Below are 25,298 nucleotides of genomic sequence, written 5' to 3'. Positions count from 1 at the left end.
CCCCTTTCCCTTTCCCTTTCTTCTCTTTCTCTACCCACTATCAACTGCACGCCCGCCCAGACCACCACCACCAGTTTTCATTTTAACTCCACAATAGTATGATTTCAATCTCTTGAGATATACTTCTTGGGCGAGAAACCCAAGAAATTCGAGATGTGTTCTTCTTAGATTTGTTAGAGCTTCAAGGTAATCCAATGATCTGATTGGCTAGAGCTCTTTACTTGGATTTTTGATCTGTGTTCAGCTCTGTTTCTTTTCTAATACTTAGATTTTTGGTAGTGAAAGAAGATTAAGAACAGATCAGTTCTTACAGGTTTCCTCATCCGATTCGAAGCTTTGTTTGGTTTTTTCATCGGGTTTTGCTTTGATTCTCTTAAGATTTTTGAATTTTTCATCAATGGAGGAGGATCAAGAATAGAATCCATTACTCTCTCACCTAACAAGGTCGAACTCGACTCGAGGTAAACTCGACTCGACTCAAATCACTAGCTCAACTCCAACTCGACTTGATAACTTTGGCAAACAAGCCAAGCTTCAATGTTGAGCTCGAGCTCGAGCTCGAACTTGGCTACATCATGGACAAGCCGAGCCGAGCTTGGCCCACCTCGACTCGAGTCGGCTCGATGCCCACCTCTACCCACTAGGATCTGGGTAGAGAGGGATGATCCTGACAGGGACTCTATAGGGCCCACCGTGATATGTGTGTTTTATCCACGCTGTCCATCTATTTTGACAGGTTAATTTAAGCAATGAGCCTAAAACTGAGGCAGATCGAAAGCTCAATTAGGCCACATCATAGGAAACAATGAGAGTTGAACGATTACCATTGAAAAGCTTTTAGAGTCACAGAAGTTTGAATCAAGCTGAGATTTTGCTTTTCCTTCATTCAGGTCTATGTGATGTATGAACAGGTTGGATGGCAAATAAATATCATGGTAGGCCTAGGAAGGTTTCAAAGGTAAGTCATTGGCACCATTGTTTTATGTGATGTGGTGCACTTAAGCCTTCAATCTACTTCATTTTTGAGCTTATAACCTAAAATGATCTATCAAAATAGATGGACAATGTGAATTAAAAAAGTACAATATGATGGCCCCACAAAGCCCCAGCCAGGACCGCCGGTCTCCAGGTCCCGGTGGGGGTGGTATTCAATCCGCCTCCACAACCAAGATGGTGCGGCCCTGACTGTAATGTCCCATGTTAACATATGTATCGTATATCTATGCCATACATCCTTATTTTCAACTCATTTTAAGCCATGATCCAAAAAATGAAGTTGATAAAAATATCAGGTGAACTACACTACAGGAAACAGGTGAACTACACTACAGGAAACCGCTGTGATTGAACACCAACCACTAAAAATTTACTAAAACCCACCATATTGTTTATTTGCCATCCAACCTGTTGATAAGGTCACACAGACCTGGATGAAGGGGGACAACAAATATCAACTTCATCCAAAGCTTTTGTGAGCCACCGGAAGGTTTTAATCGTAAATCACCATTGTTTACTGTAGCGTAGTCCACTAAGATTTGGATATACTTCATTTTTTATCCCATGCCCTAAAATGAGATTTAAAAATGGACGGACAGCATGGATATGATACAAATACATGAATGTGGGCCCCACGGTCAGGGCCACACCGGAAGCAGATTCCCTGGGAAAGCCTTTAGCAGCAAGTTCCTGCGCTGGGACGCTTGGTGAGGTCCACTGTGATGTTTGTGATAAATCCATTCAGTCCATTCATTTTTTCAGATCATTTTAGGGCAAGAATCCAAAACTCAGCTGGATCCAAAGTTCAAGGTGGCTATACCATAGGAAACAGTGGAGATTCAGTGACCACCGTTGAAACATTTGTATGGCCAGAAAAGTTTCATATTAGATACAAAATTTTGTGTTTTTACTTCATCACAATGGTAATAACCTTATAAACAGTTTAGATGGCATGTAAACATCAAGTTGGATCCCAGAAAGGTTTCAACGGTAGGAAACTCTTTCCTAAGTTTTCCCTATTATATGGCTGCTGTCTTGAGTCTTGTATCCACCTGATTTTTTGCCACATGTCCTAAAATGATATGAAAAAACGGATGAACGGAGTGGATTTTACAAATACATCATGGTGGGTCCCACCTGGCATCTCAGCGCAGTAACTACATGCAAAAGGCTCAGCAGGAAATCCGCCTCCGACCGGGCCACAGGATCTTAGACAAAGTCAAAGCCTGGCCCATTAATAACGGGCTTATATTATAGGTCCAAAGCCTTGCCCTTCGGCCTAGTATTCAGGCCAAGCTTGGCCCGACCATCAAGCCCGTAAGTTGAACGGGCCAGCCCCACCCATTGACAACCCTAGAGCTTAACGTGTGGGATGATCCAGACCTGATGTGGACTTTGGCTCGACTGTGGTGTGCATTTGCAATCTGTTAATCTGACATACCCCACCAAGATAAAGGGATGCCTAGAAAATCAAGGCATTCCACAACTCAAGTTCGTCACACCACATGAATTTAGAGGTTTTAAACATTCTTTTACACAGTTGCTTATGGTGTGGCCCACCTAATGAGTGTTCCTACCTACGGGAAAATGTGTCTGTACATCTGATGGATGGGGTGGATCTAATGAATATCCTGAATAGTGTATGCCTCTCTCTTGTCCTCTTTTTCTTTGATCTCTTTCTTCCTTTTTTTAATATCCCTCTCCAAATGGCCTAAAAATGAGAGTCCCATTGAGTCGGGAGAGATTTATCCCATACTCAGGACATTTAGTTTTTTATGGGTCCCAAGTTAGCGTATATTTCATTGTCTAATAATCCACACTGTTGATATCTTGGACCTCGTGGTGTAATTGAACATTGGACTGTATGGATGCTTCTCCAAGATCAGCCTGTGAGCTTAATACCTAGGCCTAGGCCTAGAGCTAGCATCGGCTGCTAGCAAAGTACCTAGCTGAGTGGCATTAGACAAGTCGGGCCCACCTGGGGTTGTTGCTAGGGATGTGGATTGGGTTTTGCCCTGCCTTGACCGAGCTCCCTCTATTCGTAACACGGTAGGATTTGATTGAATTTGTTGTTCGAAATACGGCTAATGGAAAGTATGTTTAAAAGTTGTCCGGTTGAACCTGAGGAGGTATTATTTCTTAAACAGCTTGTCATCCAATCAAATCTTACACTTAGATAGGACAGTACCCAATTTGCATCCATTGCCTTAGTTATCTATGAATGCCCAAGTCTAATTCTAGATGGTTATTTATCAGCCCCAAAATTCATTTTCAATGCAGCCACCATTTTGTATCAACCAAATCTAGCTTCAGTAGGTAAGCTTAGCTAGAGCTGGGCATCGGACCGAGTCGGATCGGATTTGGTTCAACTCGATCCGAGCCGAAAGCTACGTGATCTGATCCGGGATCGAGCCTGGGACACCTAATCCGAACAGACCCGACGCACTGTTTGCTTGACCCGAACCGGGTCTGACCCGGTCAAGGAAACCAAGTCGGATCGGGTTGGTTAGATTTCGGATCGGGTTAGATGGAAAATAAACGTTACGGTGGGCCATACGAATTTTTAACGGTGAAAATCATTATTCTCACTGCTCTGTGGTGTGGTCCATTTGATCTTCGGATATGATTTTCTTTTTTTTTATAATGCTCCGAAATGATCTCAAAACATGGATGAACGCTGTGGATATAATAAATATATAACTGAGGGGCCCATGTAACTTTTATCTCATTTGAGCCGTTCGTACAACTCGGAGCTCGAAGTCTATCACTGCTTCTCTTTGCACGACACGTATGGCTGTCACAGCCTAGCGACGTGCTAGGCACGATATCGGTATAGGCCCTGCAGGGCTACATCTGGACGCGGATTAAATATAAAGAGGTTTTGAGTTGGCGTCACCAAGTTCTGTGGGCCCCACTATGATGTATGTGTTACGTCCACACCGTTCATCCATTTTTAGATATCATTTTATGGTATGAACCAAAGAACGAGGTAAATAAAAGTCTGTAGTGGACCACACTAAAGAAAACAGTGGGGAGAGTGATTTCCACCGTTGAAACTATCCTAAGGTCCATCATAATGTTTATTTGAAATTCAACGTATTAAAAAGTTTTGGAAAAAACGTGAAATAAGGAAAACACAAATATTAGCTTGATCTAAAACTTTTGTGGCCCTTAGAAATTTTCAACGGTGGGCTTCACTGTCCCACTTTTTTCTATGCTGGGGTCCACTGGAGCTTTAGATTTAACTAGTTATTTGGATATTGCCTTAAAATGATCTCTCCAAATGAATGGAAGGTGTGGATACAAAACATACATCATGGTGGGGCCCATGGAACTTGATGACGTAACTTCAGTGGCTAGTCCCGCAACTTAGCTGCCTGTCACTGACGTGCTGTGCACGCAAGTGGTTGACGCAGCACGTCAGTGACAGACAGCTAAGTTGCGGGACTAGCCACTGAAGTTACGTCATCAAGTTCCGTGGGCCCCACCATGATGTATGTTTTGTATCACGGCACGTCTCTTGGTAAACTATGTTGGGGCCTACCGTGAATGCATGTGGTTTATCCATGCCGTTCATTCGTTTTCTCAAATCATTTTAGTGGTTGAACCCAAAATTAATGAATATCCAAAGCTCAAGTAGACCATTCCACAAGAAGAAGTAGAAGTATTGATTTCCACCATTGAATCACTCTGGATCGAATCGGAACGGTCCGGATCGGATCCATTCGGTCCGGATTTCGGATCGGAACAGTCCGATTTCGCCATGATCCAACCTCGATCCGATGAACAATCGGATCCGACTAATTCAAGCCGAACCGCAACGATCCAAGCTTTCGAATCGGGTCGGATCCACCAGATTGGACCAAAAATGCCCAGCTCTGAGCTTGGCTCACCAGGCTACTTTCACAACTAGCTAGGTCCCACAACTGATACAATCACAACACTTGAATCTGTAGTTCAGATAGATGGCTAAGAGAGAAGCCAAAGCTATGGTCCACATTAAGGAGAAAGATGCCTATCTAGCAAAAAGTTGAAGACAACTGATCTAGCCTAGGTGGGCCTCACTTATCCCGATGGTCAAGATCAAGTGGAAGGGCCACATGGTCATCTATATTTTTGCAGGATTAAGGTTTTTTGTAATTTTAAACTTTTATGGGGTTACTTTGGTCATTTAATTTATTATTGTTACTTTTTAATCAAGAGGATATAAGATTGTTAGAGTGTGTTTTGATTAGTTAAGGGTTAGTTGTGATTAACACAGTAATCATGAGATAATGTTATTGTTCAATCTAGATGCATGGCCACAGGTGTTATGAACAACCCGAATTTAGTCAAATGTGTGCGATTAAGAATAGTGTCAGGTGTGTCAGAGTCACACTCGACTTGAATCGATTGAACGCTTGTTACCCAGCACACCAAAGTTAAAGTGATCAAGCAATTTTGAAGGGAGAGTTGGTCCTTTAATATAAGATCTTTTTGCCTTGCGCTAAGTACTTGTTTTGAATGGTGATAACATTTATAGTTTTCTCAGTCAGTTATGGATGAGGAAAATCTAAATTTAAGGTAGAATCGAAAATTTATTAATTAAAGAAGATGAAGAGTACAATTAGAGAAGAAAAATAAATTAAGAAGAGAAACAAAATAATTACCTATGATTGCCTGTGGGGGCAGAACCAATCTACATGACGTGACTGGTATAATCTACTAAGTAATGACTCGGTAATTGGTGGAATCCAATGACAAAGGTCTTAAATATTTACTCTATTCTTATGGCGTACTGCAGTGATGGTGTTAGACATTAGTACTGGACCTAAGCTAAATTATGAATTCTGAATTTGTTGCAATGTGGTTGGACAAAAGTAAAATGTCTAAGCTAAAAAGTAAAAACTCGAATAAGAAGTGTTGCACTATAGAGATTGATTGGTTGTATGTGGCGAGGGCCTGAAACTCTTTATCGAATTCTGCTTTTATAGGTTTTTTGAGAGGCAATAGCCATACGTAAGTTTCCATATCATGAGAGATTTAGATAATTGGTCATGCGAATCTTCTTGATTCTCCATGCAAGCGTAGCCTGTTATATTAGATTACATGTATAAAAGATTATGTACACCTCTTGTTATTACAGTCATGCGTGGAAAGGTTTATTGAAGTCCTCACATCACTGGGCTCTTGGATATGAAACTTGTTGAAGTCCTCTTATCACTAGGCTCTTGTATTTACAGTGGTTACTTTTGATAAGATTCTAGTATTTAATGCCTGCAAAGAGATTTGCTTAGATGGGGAAGCGGATTGCGTCCTATCATCGGATGGACGCATTAAATTCTTAATGTGTCTAGGCAACTGCTCTGTGGGGTCCACCGTGATGTATGGGTTTTATCTATGTCGTCCATCTATTTTTTCAGATCTTTTTTTTTACTCTTGAAATTTTAAATTTAATGAGAATATGATTGGAATATAGGAAAAAGATCGAACGTGATAGAAATAAGCTCTACTCCATCCAAACTCTTCCCATATCTTTTCAATTCCTTCTTTTATAAAAAGGAAGGTATTCTCTTGATAAAAGCATCTCGATCAAGAGAATATCTCATGAAGAAATTTAAAAAGACAAAAAATATCATTCACCATTATACTAGCTTCTAAATGATATAAATTATTAATCAAGTCTAAGGTCTATTAGAATTAAAGGGTTGACTGAATCATTTTCGCTCCCGTAGTAGCCAGGCAAACCATTAGAAGTAGGTCGTCCATCTTCATCTTTGTGTGAAGGTCACAAGATCATGTAGAAACCATCATATCATGCCGCCCCACCTATCCAGGCCTTTCACCGGTCTTATCATAGCGTTGAATTGTTCACCTCCTCACACCAATTAAAAGCATTCGTGACAGTGGAAGCTTTTGTCTCTAACAAAGTTCTAGTTGATTTTAAGGAATCGGAACGAGGCAACAATTAGAATTATTATAAAGGATTTGAAAGAGATTGAGAAAGAAAACTATAAAAAAGATAAAGATGTCATCCATTCCTTAGAATCGCTCGATATAGAGGTTCACACAATGTTGGATACAAATCAATGTACATGCGAAACTCTCTTTCTCTATGTGTGTGAAGAGTGTGAGGGAAGGGTGTTAGTGCACTTATTTGTGTATCTTTTTTGTCAATCACGTGATTCTATGTGTCATGTCGTCGGTTGAGCCCTTGGAAGTTAAAGACAAAGACACAAGTGGACATGAGCATCAATGAGCAAATAATAGGAAAGTGAGGTGCCTTGGTGACCTTAACCCTACATAAAATAACCCTTTAGCATCTAGATGATCCTAACCCCATAGGTAAACTTTGTTGATAATCCCTTAGCCTTAGGAGCCTAATTGGAACATTATTAATAAGTCTATAAAGGTGCAACTTTATTGTAAAATCGTATGCCCAAAACAGTAATTTTCGAGTGAACTTCAATCCCATCAACAGGTTGTCAATGGGACTCGATCCAATCGAAGGTCCACACGATATGATCGAATAATGAGTTTAACAACCAATAGAGATATATCTAGAATTTCTCAATGGTATCAACAAAGGGTTCGATCATATCGAGGACATTCAATCCCATCGAAGGTCATTTCAATCATAACGATAAAGCTATTAATTAGCATTTTATAGTCGTTTTAAATCAGTTTCTTATAAAAGGGCATTCATTTGTTAGACATTTGAATGGGTTTTTAGTCCAATAAAAGCCTATGTGATTTGATGATCATATTCATCATCATAAGCCTCTAAGTTCATGAGATCTAAGTTATCTTCCTTCTAATTAATCACTTGAAAGATGATTATCCTTAATGAAGAAGATGAACTTGATCTCCACCTTGTTCTAGAAATTAGACTTGAACCTATAATCAAATCTTTGTCTAAACCCTCTAAAACACTCATCTAGGTGATTCTTCTAGGATTACAACCTTTCATTAGCTATAGGAGATTCACTCAACCTCTTATCGCATTCGTCATCTAAAAGGAGCACTACATATAAAGTATTTGATCTGAGCTGAAACATTGGCAAAGCATTAACATCGTGATCGAGGGAGCAAAGGAGAGCTAATTGAAGCACGGGAGAACATCGATCAAGTAACCCAAGACGGTGCATCAATATGGCTCAATTCAACAAGTGCCATTGAGTAAGTCCATGTACACTCCAATGTGTAGATTGAGTATAAGAGTTTGATTGCAAAATTCGATTTGGTAATGGTGTCGAACCTTGGTTCTTGTGTATGACCTAAATTAAGTATTTGTTTACGCCACCAACATGAGAGAATACGTGTAGGTTCTTGTGTAAGACCAAGGTTCGTAACTAGTATATAGAAAATCACATAAGTCTCCGAAGGAGTGGTGTAACACCCCAGTTTTTGAAACTCGAGTATACGACTTGTTTTCCAAAAGCCTGAGTGTTGACCTTTAAATATAGTCAAATTTCACATATATTTTTTTACCTTTTTATTTTCTTTTATCAGAGTGAGCAGTTTAGCGGAAGAAAAATAAATCAAGTTTAAAGGAAATTTACATCAATATTCAAAATATACGAGCGACTGCCCATTAGGCTTATACAAACCAATGTCTCAATACTTACAATTACAAAATGAAATAATTAAACATATGAAATAAAATACATTACAACTAGTTTTGAACTACAAAATCATGCAGCTTCTCTTAATAGATGTTGTTATGCATCTCTAATAATTGTACCATGCTCCTCACCAATCTAGACATGAATATCATTTAAACCACCTGCACTACCTGTATGGTTATATATTCGATAAATGAGTTGCCAACTCAATGTAAATTCCCCTGAAGATTACATACAATCGCATTAGTTAGGCATGGTTTAAACCAGAAAACATATGAAACAATGCATAATGCGATCTTATTTAAATGCTTGGATGTGTGAATGAATATCAAAGAGGGATAAACGTCCGTTGGCCAAATGAATGGACCTTTCAAATAGTCAGTCCATTAATGCAAGAGAATGGGCCTTTTAAACAGTCAGCTCATTCGACTTGCAAAGGAACGGGTTTTTTAAACAATCGACTTACTCATGAAAGATGATGGACCTTTCAAACGGTTCGTCCATTCAATCAATAGAATGGGTGAAAAGGCCGAGCTAAAAGTCCTAGAGGGGGGGTGAATAGGATTACGACAAATTAAAAAATTAACAACGAAATTTAAACAAATAAATAGAGATAGCGCATAAACAATTCCATAATGCTGAAATGAATAACAACCTCAAATGTACAAGTATTGAGAGGTTGATACAAAAGTTGTTCTAAAGACAACCTTACACCAAAAACCAAAGGTTTATGGTAGGACAACCTAATTCCTAGAACGGTCTATGTATCAGAAACTCAAACTGATACAGAGGAATAAAGAAATAAATAACAAAGAAAATGACTAAGCTATTACAACATTCCCACACTTGCATAAAAGAAATTACAACATCCACAAAATGAAATAAATAATCAATCACCACAAGACCAGAAATTATAGTGGTTTGTTTGTGTGTACACCAACTGTTTAGAAAAACAGCCACACAACTACTCCACTCCTAATATCCTCACACAGTGGATATTAGCGTTCACTATAAAATAGGTTTTTCAAGGTTCACATAAAACCCTCATAATTGTGTCTTTCAAGTGGGCTTATACAATTCAAAAACCCCTCACTCTGAGTTTTCTAGATCACCTTAGATAAACCAAATAGAGATTTTCCTAGTACAATCTCAAAAACCAAAACAAAAATTTACAGAAAAGTAAATAAACTTATCTAGATATTCTCCTTTGATGCAGCCCGGTAGAACCAAATTGGAGTAGAAGTTCAATGTCCACACTCACTTATGAAATGGTTCTAGGTTCTAAATGATTTTTAAATTAAATCAAGTTGGGCTAGCTCGATTTGATTTTGATTCCAAAAAATGGAAAAATTTCAATCCCTTCTTCAAATATGATTGGAATGTAGAAACTCAAAATCAAATACTAAGAAAGCTAATTAAAAAGAATATGAAATGAACACTAAATAGCTTAAGAATATCACTAACTTATCTCTCAAAACAGCGTATTGATTTTGCTTGAATTGAATACAAAACTCTGAAATCCGTGCTCTATTTATAAGTGCAGAAATCACATCTTCGACTGCTCTTAGGGTCGGTTCAACTGGTCGAAGAACCAACCAACTTTTGAAAATTTGGGCACGATAAGATAAGGTCATTCCACGACTGGTCAAAGGGCCTACTCGACCGGTCTAGTGGCCTCCACGACCGGTCGACTCCTGTCCACGACTGGTCGTGTGGGATTCAATTTAGTTGCTAGACTTTGAATCGAGCCTGCAAGACTAGTCGAATACTGTTCACACGACCGGTCGAGCAATCTCCAGGACTGGTCGGGGAAATAACAAGAATTTCTAAAATCAGTAACAAACTTAGGACTGGTCGAGGAATTCTTAGACTAGTCGAGCTAGTGCTAGGACTAGTCAAATATAGTCTAAGACTAGTCGAGAAATGGTCAATGCACTTATAAAGTGACCCATTTTAAATTATTTATTCAAAATGACCTATCATATGGTCAATCTAGGGTCATTCATACCCTGTAAGCAATATATGAACATTGAATCTTCTTTTGCTTCAGTTGATAGTCGTTCTTTGAAGTTCACGAAGCTTGAGATCTTGTCATACGATAAAGTTTGATCTTGAGACCTTTTGAAGCTTGAAATTGAAGTACTTGTCTTGTATTCCAACTTGAGTTTTGAGTACCAAAGTGAATACTATTGTCTTGCCTTTAGATAAAGCTTTGAAACCTTGAACTTTGAAGTTTGAAGAAGTGAACTATGTACTTGAACTTGTATATCTCTTGATCTTGCATTTGAGGTTCTTGAGGTAAAGACCTTTGATCTTGTACATGAGATGCAATGTTTTGAACTTGTAAATGAGCTACACAAGACACAGATTCCAAGAGGTTTTGACACTACAAAATTCGACAATAATAGGAGATAGAAAACATAGCACTTACAATCTCCACCTTTGTCAAATTTGTGACAAAACACACTTAGTTAAAAATAGGCATAATATGCATAATAAAGAATCATGCACCAGTTATAAATAGGTCAAAACAAATCGCAACTACTTCCCCAACAATACTCCCCCTTACAAAAAAAATTAATGGCTGGGTGGCTACCTTCATAATTCACAATCCACATTCATAATCCACATATCACACATATCATAAACATGATAAAATTCTTCCCCCTTTTGTCACAATATGACAAAGGAAGGAACCAATAAATGAAAATGGAAGTAAATAAATAAGGAAGAATAAGAAGAGTAATAAGGAATAAATAAACAAGATAGTCAAGATATTAAATCCATAAACAAGCATTGTTCAAGCATGATCAACCATGTTCAACCACATAAAATCCAAGTAACATAAAAGTTATTACAAATCACATAAGCAAATACTAATCAGAACCCAAAGAAGGAGCAGGTATGGTAGGATCAAGTTGATGAAGTCTCTTGTTAAGGTGCCTAAGATATTTGCGCATATATTTAAATTGGAAGTTGTGGGACACATTCATATTTTCTACCTTATCCTGAAGTGAGCGCAAACGTGCATCAAAGTCAGATGGCTAATAATCAGGGTCACCTGCTGAATCGGACTAAATCTCATCAAAAATATCATCCATATTGATGTCATCTGGATGTAAATCACCCTCCTCTTCATTTGTGGCATCAGCTCCACCAACACCCACATTGACTTGGCCAGGGGTCAACTTCAAATTCATTTTGTTAATATTAGAGTTGTTGAATGGTAAGTGGTGAATTGAAGCTTCTCCAACAGGCATAGCCACTAAACTATGGGTGGCCAACACAGTCATAAGATCAGCGAAGGGAATGTCACTGTGTCCTGGAAGGAGACGAAACTGAATGATGCAATGACAAATCAAGGAAGGAAGACATACAGAGGAACTAAAGATGATGAAATGAAGAATGCGAACCATAAATGTAGTGAGTTCGGTTTTGTTACTAAAACGAAGATAACATTCGAAATAAATATCTTATGAAGGACTCTGTATCTGGGTAACAAATACTTTGAGACAAGCGCATTTCCAGCAGTATTCCATTCCGTATCTATATTGCACAAATCTCTAGTAAGCATTTGCTTCTCAGATTCAAATGGTTTTGCTACTAGAGTGCTAATGGGAATACCTTCATCATTGACAGGTAAATCCATTAAGCCAAAGATAAGATGTCGATCCACATTAATTGGACCTTCTCTAGTTGAGATAGTAAATGTCAGATTTTCAGTAGAAAAATCAGTAATACAAGCATACATAGCTTGCGCGATGGAGCAATATGCTGGCCCACCCCAAAGAAGTATGTTATCCCATCCTACAGACTGAAGGGGAGAAATGATATCAAACGGAGTTAAATGATTAACATTAACAGGTCGTTTAACTATAACATTGCGTAACCTAATATCCCGTACATAAGAGGGATCATTTTCAGGTGACCGAAGGTGATGCATTGTTATATGAGTTGATCGAGAAGTAGAAGGACCACGAGATCCTTTCTTCTTGGTTCTACCATTCATTTGTACCAAAGATAACAAATAACAAAGAGATTATAAAAGAGGTAAAGAGGGTTTTCACTAGATCATATTTTTGAAAAGAAAACCCCAAAAACTACTATGAATCAAGAAATAAACTACACCAATAATGAAAAGGGAGTGCAAAGAACTTGATTATACAAGGAAAATAAAAACCATGCATCTTGAAGAAATAGGAGATGGGTTCGGCCGGTTGACCTAAGAGCCATTGGATAAGACACCCAAAATGAGGAAAAAATGATTTTTCCCCCAAATAAAGCACTAAACCCACGCTACACGGCTAGTCGAGTACATGTTTGACCGGTCGTGCCACGACTAGTCGAATATGTACTCGACTCGTCGTGCACAGCCTAAAATGAGCAATTTTCATAAATTTTGAAATTTAAAAATTTACAATAACAAATATATACAATATGATACAGAAAAACATGAATTATCAATTCACATTGCACATACCAAGATCAAATATTAATTTAGCAAACCTACTTTTGTCGAGTGGTTTTATGAATATCTCAGCTAGTTAATTCTCGGTCAGAATATATTCCAAAGAAATTGTCTTTTCTTCCTCTAATTCACGAATGTAGTGATATCTAATGTCAATGTGCTTGGTTCACGAATGTTGGATTGGATTTTTAGATATATTAATTGCACTAGAATTATCACAATATAAAACCATAGAATCTTGTGTAATTCCGTAATCGCTTAACATTCTTTTCATCCATACAAGCTGAGTACATGTATTACCTGCCGCAATATATTCAGCCTCAGCAGTTGAGAACGATATGGAACTTTGTTTCTTACTTTGTTAAGAAACTAAATAGTTCCCTACATAGAAACAACCACCACTGGTTGATTTTCGGTCATAAATGTTATCAGCCCAATCAGCATCCTTGTAACTAGCTAATTGCACACTAGTATCATGTGGATACGAAATCAAGATTAGTTGAACTAGCAATATATCGCAAAATGCGCTTAACAGCAATTAAATGTGACTCTTTAGGGTCAGATTGATATCTAACGCAAATTCCTACACTAAATGCAATATCAAGTCGGCTCGCAGTTAAATAAAGTAAACTTCCTATCATACTGCGATATAGCATAAGATCCACACTCTTACCTGTAGAATCTTTTAAGAGTTTTAAAGTAGTAGTCATAGGAGTATCAAATTTTTTCTCACTCTTAAATCTGAACTTTTTAACTAAGTTCAAAGCATATTTGGTTTGAGAGATAAAGAAACCATCAGGTTGCTGTTTTACTTGCAACCCTAGGAAATAATTCAATTCCCCAACCATGCAAATTTTAAACTTAGACTTCATAAGATATGTAAGCTCAATAGTCATGTTAGCACAGGTAGATCCATATATAATATCATCAACATAGATTTGCACTATTAAAATGTGATTATTATGTTTCTTTACAAATAATGTCTTATCAACACTTCCCATTATAAAGTTATGACTTAGTAAAAACTTAGTCAACTTTTCGTACCATGCCCTGGGAGCTTGTTTTAAACTGTAAAGGGCCTTTTTTAGGCGGTATACATGATCAACATTCTTAGGGTCTTCAAAACCCGTTGGTTGTTCAACATACACTTCTTCATGCAAATCGCCATTTAAAAAAGCACTATTTACATCCATTTGGTATATTTTGAACTTTTTAAATCATACAATGGATATAAATAGTCTGATTGATTCAAGATGAGCTACTGGGGCAAAGGTTTCATCATAATCGATGCCTTCAATTTGAGTGTACCCATGTATAACCAGCCTAGCCTTGTTTCTAATAATATTACCGAGTTCATCAGACTTATTTTTAAAAATTCATTTTGCTTCGATAATGTGTTTATCTTTAGGTGTAGGAACTAAGTACCAAACATCATTTCTAACAAATTGATTGAGCTCTTCTTGCATCGCAACTATCCAATTTTCGTCAGTAAGAGCTTCTTTTACGTTAGCCGGTTCTATCTGAGATGTAAAGTACACGTAATTACACATATCTTCTAGTTGTTTATGAGTGCGCACACTAGTTGTCACGCCCCAAATTCAGAAACCGGGCTCACAAATTCCCGATCGCCGCATCTGGTGCTAACAGCCTCCGTAGTACCTCATTCTTGGCTCCCAATGCGCATGCACCAGATTCCGATCCTAGGATCCTACGAGAAGAATTTTCTAACGTACATTTATCTCATAAGAATCATAACTACAAATATACCCAAATCACAAGAACAACATCATCATCATATATCCACTAATATAAACATTTAAATATATTGCTCAAAGGAAAATACATATGTCAAAATCAAAGCTCCAGAGGTTCACTGCATGCTCCAAGCTCAATGCTGCTGCAACCTAACGCCACCTGCACGCATCTATCATACATAAGCTTATAAAAAGATTAGTGGGTGGTGAAAGTGTGTGCACAAGGTAAGTGCCAAGTAAGCAATATCAAAGTAATTAGAGTTAGTGAAAATACTGATAAGTCATAAATCATACAATATCAGAAATACTGAAAAGATCATAATGAGGCAAATACTAAGGAAGTAATGTAGATCAACTATGCAAAGCGGAGACAATAAGCCAAATATAAGATGCTAATAATGTAATGCAATATGCGGTGCGAATGAAATGACCAAGTTGGAGTGAAGTCGGGATGATAGTACGTAGTATCGCAGGCTATAGGGTCCATCATAAGGGACTTCTATCCAAAGCAGTTCCATACCTACATTTGGATAGCCAGACTCAATGTAGTAGACTTTTGATCTCAAGTTAGTCGTACGCCCAACTGAAATCCTTGTCATTACGAAGGTACACAACAATTAGTTACGCACCACCAACCCGAATGGATAATGAATGAATGAATGAATGAATGTGCAACTCCTACTCGATAAGTCCACATATCAGTACGGTTTCTCTCTAGAAAATCATCGGGGTTTAGTACACTATACATGCAAATCGCCGCCCACTGACGCATGACCATGCAAGTGGAAGAGACCTCACCATCCGCTTGGCCAGTAATCAGTCAATATCTACCCGGCACATCGATAGCGGACCCATTCACGAGCTGGTCAAACTCACCCTAGCATTGCCCCTACCCTCGGGTGGGTAAGGCTACACCCCCTCCCAACCAACCACGACATAGTGAGACACGTGGCCTCTTAGTATTCGGCACTCGGGCGCTCATGTATCCACTCGATCTCGACATTGGGCCATCCTTTGGTACCAAGAGGGTTTAGAGATTTTCACCCAGGGCCATCTATGGCAACCCGATGTTAGTAACAGATTTTTGGTGTCCTATCTGGCCATCAACGATATGCCTGTGGAGTCTACGACCCTGATTTCACGAGGGCGTACAATAATTACAACACATAATGCGAGATACATAAGTCATACAATCCAGTCATCCATCATTCTGCGCATACCGTATGCTCATGTGAGATAACCTCCGCCTATCAAGGAGTCTCATAACAACATGCCCAATGATATATGCAAAGGTCAACCACATCTCATCATAAACATGCAGATGATGTGTATGGGCATATATCATGATGCTTATGCTGTCACATACTCATAATCGGTATCAATAATCAGCTTTGACAATCGATCTCGACAATGTGGACATTTGACCAACATTGCCCCCAAGGAATGACTCACATAGAGCCTAACATATAGTGGACCCATGACCTCACACAATGGCCAAAAATACAACACCATGGGCCTCACTCAAGAGCTTAATACACATCACGACGGGCCTTTCACATGAGCCTAACATACATCACAATGGGCTCCATAGGCTGGCCCTCAAATGCACCTTAATGGGCCTCATACAATCATAATGGACCGCATTATATGGGTCTAATACACATCACATGGGCTTCTCACACGAGTCCATTAAGCATCATATCAAGATGGGCCTCAATGGATGGCCATAAATATGTCACATTGGGCCTCATATACATTAAGTGGGCCGCATCACATGGGCCACATATACATCACAATGGGCTTCTAACACGGGCCTAATATATATCACAAAGGGTCACATCTCATGGGCCTTATATACATTACATTAGGCATCGACAATTGGAATCGACCTCAACAATTGGAATCGGCCTCAACCAAATGGAATCGGCCTCGACCAAACGGAATCAGCCTCAACCAAACGAAGTCGACCTCGACCAAACGGAATCAGCCTCGACCAAACGGGGTCGGCCTCAACAAAACGGAATCGGCCTCGATAATCGGAATCAGCCTCGACCAAACGAAGTCGGCCTCAACCAAACAAAATCGGCCTCGACATACGGAATTGGCCTCGACCAAACAGAATCGGCCTAATCGGAATTGGCCTCGACATACAGAATCGGCCTCGACCAAACGGAGTCAGCCTCAACCAAATGGAATTGGCCTTGATAATCGAAATCGGCCTCGACCAAACGAAGTCGGCCTCAACCAAACGGAATCGGCCTCGATAATCGAAATCGGCCTTGACATACGAAATCGGCCTTGACCAAATGGAGTCGGCCTTGACCAAACGGAATCGATCTTGACCAAACGGAGTCAGCCTCAACCAAACGGAATCAGCCTCGATAATCGGAATCAGCCTCAACATACGGAATCGGCCTTGACGAAACAAAGTCAGCCTCAACCAAACAGAATCGGCCTCGATAATCGGCCACAACATAGGGAATCAGCCTCATCGATCGGACTCAGCTTTGACAATCGGAATCGGCAATTGACCTCGACGTAAGGCGGGGTCCATAAATGGACATCCGATGATGGATCAAGCAATATCAATGGGGCCCAAGCGTTTGGGTTAACCTACTAGAGAGCGATGAGAATGGGCCTATCTAGGCCTAAGGGAAGGTCATAATGTGGACATTTAACCATCACTGCCCATCAATGTGGACATTTAACCATCATTGCTCCCAAGGAGTGACCCACATAGGGCCAAACATATCGTGGGCCCATGGCCTCATACAATCACCATGGGCCGTATCAATGGGCCGCACCAACGGGCCTCATGTACATCAAGTGGTCGTATCAATGGGCTATGCCAACGGGCCTCATGTACATCAAGTGGGCCATATCAATGGGCGACACCAATGGGCCTCATGAATGGACCTCAAATACATCTCATCGACAAGGCTGTGAAGGTGCATGCAATACACTTACGTGTACGGCTAAGCTACTGTGCAGGCATGCATTCAAATAATATTACCAAGGAGTGCTTACTCAACCTCAGGCCTCACACGTGCTTCCTCCCCTAGTTTAGGTCATGCACGGATCAGGTGTCCATCCCATATATGTCACGTATGCATGCAATATAACCCATCACTCATGCATGTATTACTTGCATCCATGCATGTATAACACATAACATGGTGTCATGCACCTTATCACACACTCATCATACATGTATGCATGCATACAACTATTACAGGTACCATCTAGTCAAGCATCTCATGTGTACATACACACATGCCATGCATTCAAGCCATTCAACATGACATGCATGAATGCAATCTGTCACCCACAAAAGGCATGGGCCCACATCACTACTAGATGGTGCTCTATGGACCCACGATGTTGCATGTACCTCATCCAAGTGGCCGGTATAAATATAATACATACATCATGGCTGGTCCAAGTCCTCGAATGGACAGCTGGTATAAATCACATACCTCTGATCAGACCCACATGACTTGCTATCATCCACACAGCAGCTAGGTGGGGTCCCCACAAATGGACGGTGTGAGATGTGATACACATCATGATCAGGCCCACACAGCGTGCTGACGTCAATCAGCAGCTGTGTGGTGCTAGGTCGCAGGTCCAGCGTTCAATAGATGAACGGCTTGGATTAAATCATACATCAAGGTGGCTATTCAAAGCTCATGCCCGTCCCAAAAGGTGGGTCCCCTGCTGCTGTGACCAAAAAGGGTTTCAATGGTAGACGTTCAACCCCTGCTGCTGTGACCCAAAAAGGATTTCAATGGTAGACTAAATTCTCAGCTCAAATAGCAAAGAAACCCACTAAAATAACATCCAAAACTACAAAAACCTACAGAATTCTTAGCTAAAACATAAGAAAATAGGTTGAATCAGAAATGCCACTAAAATTACATCCAAAACTCCAATGCCCACAAATCCAAACCTACAAAATGCACTAAATTCTCAACTAAAATGGAAAAAAAAAAATAGCAGCTAAATAAGAAACCCACTAAAATGACAGCCAAAACTACAAAAACCCACAGAATTCTCAGCCAAAACATAAGAAAATAGGCAAAATCAGAAACACCACTAAAATTCCATCCAAAACTCCAACACCCACAAGATTCTCAGCTCAAACAACAAACATAGCTGCTAAATAAATAAATAAACTAATTGTAAGACTCGTATCCTAAACCATACCGTTTTGTAGGTCTCCGCGGTCCTCCCGGTCGAATTCCGGCGACCCGCGATCTGTTTTCGGCAGTTGCGCGCAACCCTGAGTCGTATCCCGTGGATCTGAGTCAGCTTGATCCAAGACCTGTACCCTAGCGACCGCGTCGTCACTGCAGTTCCAATGCCGCATCTCGCGTGCCGAGGCGATTCCCGAGCAAGGAGATGTGGGCCCGCGTTCAGTTCGAGGAAAAACACCGAGCATTTGCAAACCCGAGAAAGATTTCAAATCATGTCCCATCAATCCCACCAATCACACCTTATGTCAAGTACACATCACCCCATCCCCAAGCAACCCCTAAAGTTAACACTCTCTTACATAAAGTACACCCATCACTCACTTCACCCATCACCCCATCACTCACCCATCCCTCTCTCTCTTACAACCACTCTCTCTCATCTCTCTCTCCCTCATTCTCCAAGCAACCCACGTCCAAACTTCCATGGGAGAGAGCTTGTGTGGCCCACTTCCTACCTCCCATCTCCACCATCCAAAGAACATCTCGACCATTGAAATCGTCCCCTTGGAGCTCTAGATTGTGTTGGAGGAAGAAGGAAGAAAAAATTAAAGGTGGGTGATCATGGATCTTCATTTCTTTATCTTTTTGTGATGTAAAGGACCACTTATGGTGGGACCCACCTTGATGTAGGTGTTCACTCCCTAAGTATACGATTGTGATGTAGTCATAAACTCGGTAAGATCGAGGTCGAATCCCAAGGGACTGAAACCTGTACGTAATCTGAAATTAAATAGAACTAGAACTAGAATAAGATGAAATCTAAATCGAATGAAATTTGAGGAATAATAGTGAAATGCTTATGTAAAACTTAGAGAAATCAGGGGTAGGAAACTAGGGATTCAGAGGATCTACTTGTAGAGATCAGGGAAAACTTATGCCTGTTTCAAGAACTCAACTAGACTTAGAGTCTCATCTTCATCCAGTTGACAGGTGTAACCATGAAAATCAACTGAACTTCCTTTGATATAGTTTTCAAGAGATGAAAGGTATACGAATTAGAATGGATTCTATCACCAAACTATGCCCAGGAGACAAAGTAAATAATAGAATTAAACTAATTACCAACCAATCAACAATGTATGAAGGTTAGGAAGGGTACCGTCATCCGACCATGCCCAGGAGACGATGGTGAACAACAGTGCTTCCTGACGTCATAACATAAAAAGGAAAGGAAAATGGTCAAAGCTATCGCAGACCTATTGTAATTTCAGTCACAATAGACCATTAAAAACTAAAAAACATTCCCTTAATTAAACTAAAATCAACATCAGTTCAGTTTAAACGAAAGGCACAATCAAAACGTCTCTCATCATGCTACAAACTTCACCTCTTAGCCCTAGCTAAGAGGTTTAGCCTAGAATAGAAATGATTAGGTTAAACATCATTTTTTAAAAAAAGAAAACATTGAATAGAAAAAAATAAAAAAAGAAAAGGAAGAAAAACCAATGAAGTTGGGCCGCTCCACGGCTCTTTCTCTCGTGCTCCTCTCCAAGTCCATGATGAATCCCCCCCCCCCCCCCACTCTCTCTCTCACGTCTTTTATAGGCTGGAGCAAGTCGGCTGGCTTGGAGATGTCGGTGGATGCGAATTCTTTACGCGGCACCGTACGCATGTACTGAAGAAAACTTAAGAATGCTGCTCCCGCTGGTTCTCCTAGCGTCCACAAAAAAACATTAAAAACATGTCCCTTTCGACAGTTTTAGATGGTCTACAAGATAGACGGTCTGGATCATGCATCCGATTAATGATGGTGGGCCATTGCTTTCTTGAAATTCCGGTTTTCCTGGACGTAATTACGCATGAGAATTCGTTGACGTATTCGGTGGGCCCCACTATGATGTTTTCGGATGAATCCACACCGTTCATTGGATTTATGGCGAAAAACCATTTGCAATTGACTGGTTTTGGGTTAGATTCGGTGTGGTCCACATGGTTTTCTTCTCCGCCGTCCGTCTTAGGTTTCGACGGTCGAAATCTAATACATGATGCTTCTTAGAAAATTTTCACCTAGGTAATAGTTATTGGACCTGTAGAACTCTGATGGACGGTCCCGATTGAACCTTTGAATTGCGATGATGGCCCACAAGAATGAACCGCAACCTCTGTTTCGCAACAGGATTGCGAAATCCTTGTTAATTCGAATTTGAGCGGGTCAGCGGTGGCTAACCGGTTTGACCAGATTTGGTGCACCGTGAGTGTACGTGTGCTGTGCACATGCACTCACGTAAATTGGGTCCCAGCTTGATTCTTTTGATAAATCTACACCGTCCATTTTGTTCCCCATCTCATTTTAACTGTGGGGACTAAATTTGAAGTGTATCTGGACAGCAGGTGGGCCCCAAATCAGGCTTTTAGGGGTTGATGTATCCGTTGGGCCACTTCCACAGGGATCTAATAGTTCATATCTGAGGTGTACGGTTCATTTATGGTCCTATGGCTACGTAGAGAGTTTTGAGCCGAACGGATGGTAGCAACCTTGTGATCTTGCATTCTAGACCCTTTTTAAGTCATTTAAGTTTCAGTTTCTCGATTTTTCTCGGATATCTGGCATGTAAATCTGTCCATCTTGGTCCCCTGGGGTCTATCCCTTGCCTTTGGTGTCATCAGAGTGTTAAATCCCTGCTTTAAGCATCTTGTTTCAGTCTAAGCTCATAAAAACACATTGCATCACAAACACGATTAAATTGAGCCATTAAGCAGTATCATGTTCGTAAATCCAGGTAATAACTGGAGTCTAGTATGCAATATTTGACCCTCAACAGTAGGCTTTGTATCAAAGAGGGCCCATAGTGGCGGGGCCCCTCTATCCTTGCCGATGTCTCTCTCCTCTCTTTCTCTCTCTCTTTCTCTCTTTCTCTATGATGAATGGCCCACCTATGATGGGTGTATTTTATCCATGCCGACCAACTAGTGGGCCACTTGATCCCGATTCGGGGGTCCGCATGACTGGATCGTCACACAGACCCGGATGAATGGGAAAATACATATCAGCTTGATTCATATCTGATGGCCCAATACGTGGGACCACCGTGAAGTTTGAGTGCCATCCAGCTTGCTGGATGGTGGGCTGGACACGTGGAGATGGGACCCACCATGGGAATCGGATTGGCTGATGTTCATCCCTACTGGAGTCACCGGGTTCTGTGGGACCCACTTGTATGGATTTCACCCAGACCGTCCATCTGTTTTCATACAGACAGACCGTCTGATGGACGGTAGCCAGCATGCGGCTGGCAGCTGCAGCGTTAGCAGGCCAGGTGGGCCCTGGCCATGGGGTGTGGTTTGCATCCACACCGTTCATAATAAGGTGGGCCTTCCCATGGCTGCACGTGTGGATCCTCACCGTCCATGGCTTGGACGGTGGGCCACATTGATGAATGTATTTCATCCAGCGTCCATCTGCCTGGACGCTCCAAGCGGGCCACATTGATGAATGTATTTCATCCAGCGTCCATCTGCCTGGACGCTGGGTAGTTTAAAAAATAAATAACAATTATAATGATACTACTAATAATAAAATAACTTTTATATATAATATTATATATATATATATATATATATATATATATATCTGGTGGGCCCCACGTGGGATCCACCTGCATGAGAAAAATGGTGTGGCTGGTGAGTACGTCACCAGGTTCTGTGGACCCACCGCATATGTATGGGTCTTATCCACCGTAAATCTGTCCAGACGGTGGGACCCACTTCAACTCGTGTATCCTCCATCACCACCGTCCAGAATGTCTGGACGGTGCAGTGGGCTCCAGCAAGATGCATGTGCCTCAAATCCACACCGTCCAGACCTCTGGACGGTGGGCTGGTCACCAGGTATGTATTACATCTAACCGTCCATCCATCATGACGATGGGACCACCTGTATGAGGCACTGCATCCACCGTCCAGCCCATGGACAGTGGATCCCAGCCATGATGTACGTGTTTTACACATGCCGTCCATCTGTTTTTGACGGTGGGACCCACTACCATCTGTCGACTGCAAGTTCTGTGGGTTCCACTACCAGGGACGTCAATAGGGGGTTTGGGACCCCACCATGATGTATGCTTTGTATCACACCGTCCGATGGCTGGACGGTGGGCCCGTGCTTAATGTATGTGTTACATCCAAACCGTCTATCCATAGGGTGAGCTCAGTCTACGGCTACCAAAATAAGGCAGATCTAGTTATCAAGTGGACCACACTGCCAAAAATAGTGGAGATTGGACGTCTACCATTGAAACCCTTTTGGGTCATAAGAGTTTTAGACCAACATGATATTTGTTCATCAGGTTGGTTCAAGTCCTTATGACTTATGAACAGAGACAGAAGGGAATACACATGTTATGTATATGAGGTTCATGTGCAGGGCACACCTGTGATGTGTATTAGGCCCATTGTGGTATATTTAAGGCCCATGGGTGAGGTCTATTATGATGTGTTCAAGGCCATGGGCAAGGCCCGATGTGATGTATTTCCGGCCCATGTGACATGGTCCATTATGAAGTATTCAAGGCTTATGGGCGTAGCCCATTATAATACACTTGAGGCCCTTGTATGAAGCCTAATGCGATGTATATGAGGCCTATGATTAAGGCCCAATGCGATGTATGTGTGGCCGCTACGTTGCGTATAAATCCCTTATGTGGGCCACTCCTTGGGAGCAATGTTGGTTAGATGTCCACATTGAGGGGCAATGATGGTTAGACGTCCTCATTGTGACCTTCCCTTTGGCTTTGTTAGACTCATTATCTTCATAGGTTAACCCAAATAAGTGGACCCCATTTACCGTAAACGAATGACTCCGTGCTATCGGGTTTGATATAACCACGGCTGAGTGCCGATCTTTATATTATGGTCAATCGGTTGATCATCTATGGACACCACTTTATTTATCTACTGATTATCAGTGCCGATTATCGAGGCTGACGCCGATTATTGACCTGATTGCTAATACCGATTGACGTGACTGATTTGTCGATTCCGATTATCGATCGATTCCGATTGTCGTGGCCGATTACCGATTAGCGATCGAGGCCGTTTGTTGTGACCGATTGCCGATTCCGATTGACTTGACTGATTGCCGATTAGCGATCGAGGCCGCCCGATTGCCGATTTTGATTGTCGTGATCGATTTGTTGTTTCTGATTATCGATCGATTCCGATTGTCACGACCGATTGTCGATACCGATTGACATGACCGATTTGCCGATTCTGATTATCGATTGATTCCGATTGTCATGACCGATTGCCGATACCGATTGACGTGACCGATTTGCCGATTCTGATTATCGATTGATTTCGATTGTCATGACCGATTGCCGATACCGATTGACGTGACCGATTTGTCGATTCTGATTATCAATTGATTCTGATTGTCATGACCGATTGTCGATACCGATTAACGTGACCAATTTGCCGATTTTGATTATCGATCGATTTTGATTGTCGTGATCGATTTTCGATTCTGATTGACGTGACCGATTTGTCGATTCTGATTATCGATCGATCCCGATCGTTATGGCCGATTCCAATTGATGTGACTGATTTGCCGATTCTAATAATCGATTGATCCCGATCGTCATGGCCGATTGCCGATTCCGATTGACGTGACCGATTTATCGATTCTGATTACCGATCAATTCTGATTGTCGTGACCGATTGCTAATTCCGATTGACGTAACCGATTTGCCGATTTTGATTATCGATCGATCGTCGAGGCCAATTGTTGAGGTCGATCCCGATTCCGATTGTCAATGCCAATTATCGAGGCCGATTCCGATTCTGATTGTCAATACCGATTCCGATTGTAGAGGCCGATTCCGATTGTCGAAGCCCAATGAGATGCATATGCGACCCGTATTTAAGGCCCGTTGGGATGTGCATTCGGCTCGTGTTTGAGGCCCAATGTGATATATATACAGCTCGTATTTGAGATTGTTGTGATATGTATTCAGCCCGTATTTAAGGCCTAATGTGATAAATATGAGGCCTATATGATGAGGCCCATTGTGATGCATTTGAGGGCCAGGCGATGGAGCCCATTATGATGTATGTTAGGCCCATGAGAAAGGCCCACTGTGATGTATTCATGGCCCATGATGCATGGCCCATTTGATGTATTCGAGACCCATGTGTAGAGCCCACATGTCGTGTATTTGAGGCCCATGAGCAGGGCCCGCTTGTTGTGTATATGTGGCCCTTGAGTAAGATTCATTGTATTGTA

Source organism: Magnolia sinica, chromosome 4, assembly GCF_029962835.1.
Source record: "Magnolia sinica isolate HGM2019 chromosome 4, MsV1, whole genome shotgun sequence".
NCBI classification, from domain to species: Eukaryota; Viridiplantae; Streptophyta; class Magnoliopsida; order Magnoliales; family Magnoliaceae; genus Magnolia; species Magnolia sinica.
Note: the sequence above shows the minus strand (reverse complement) of the source record.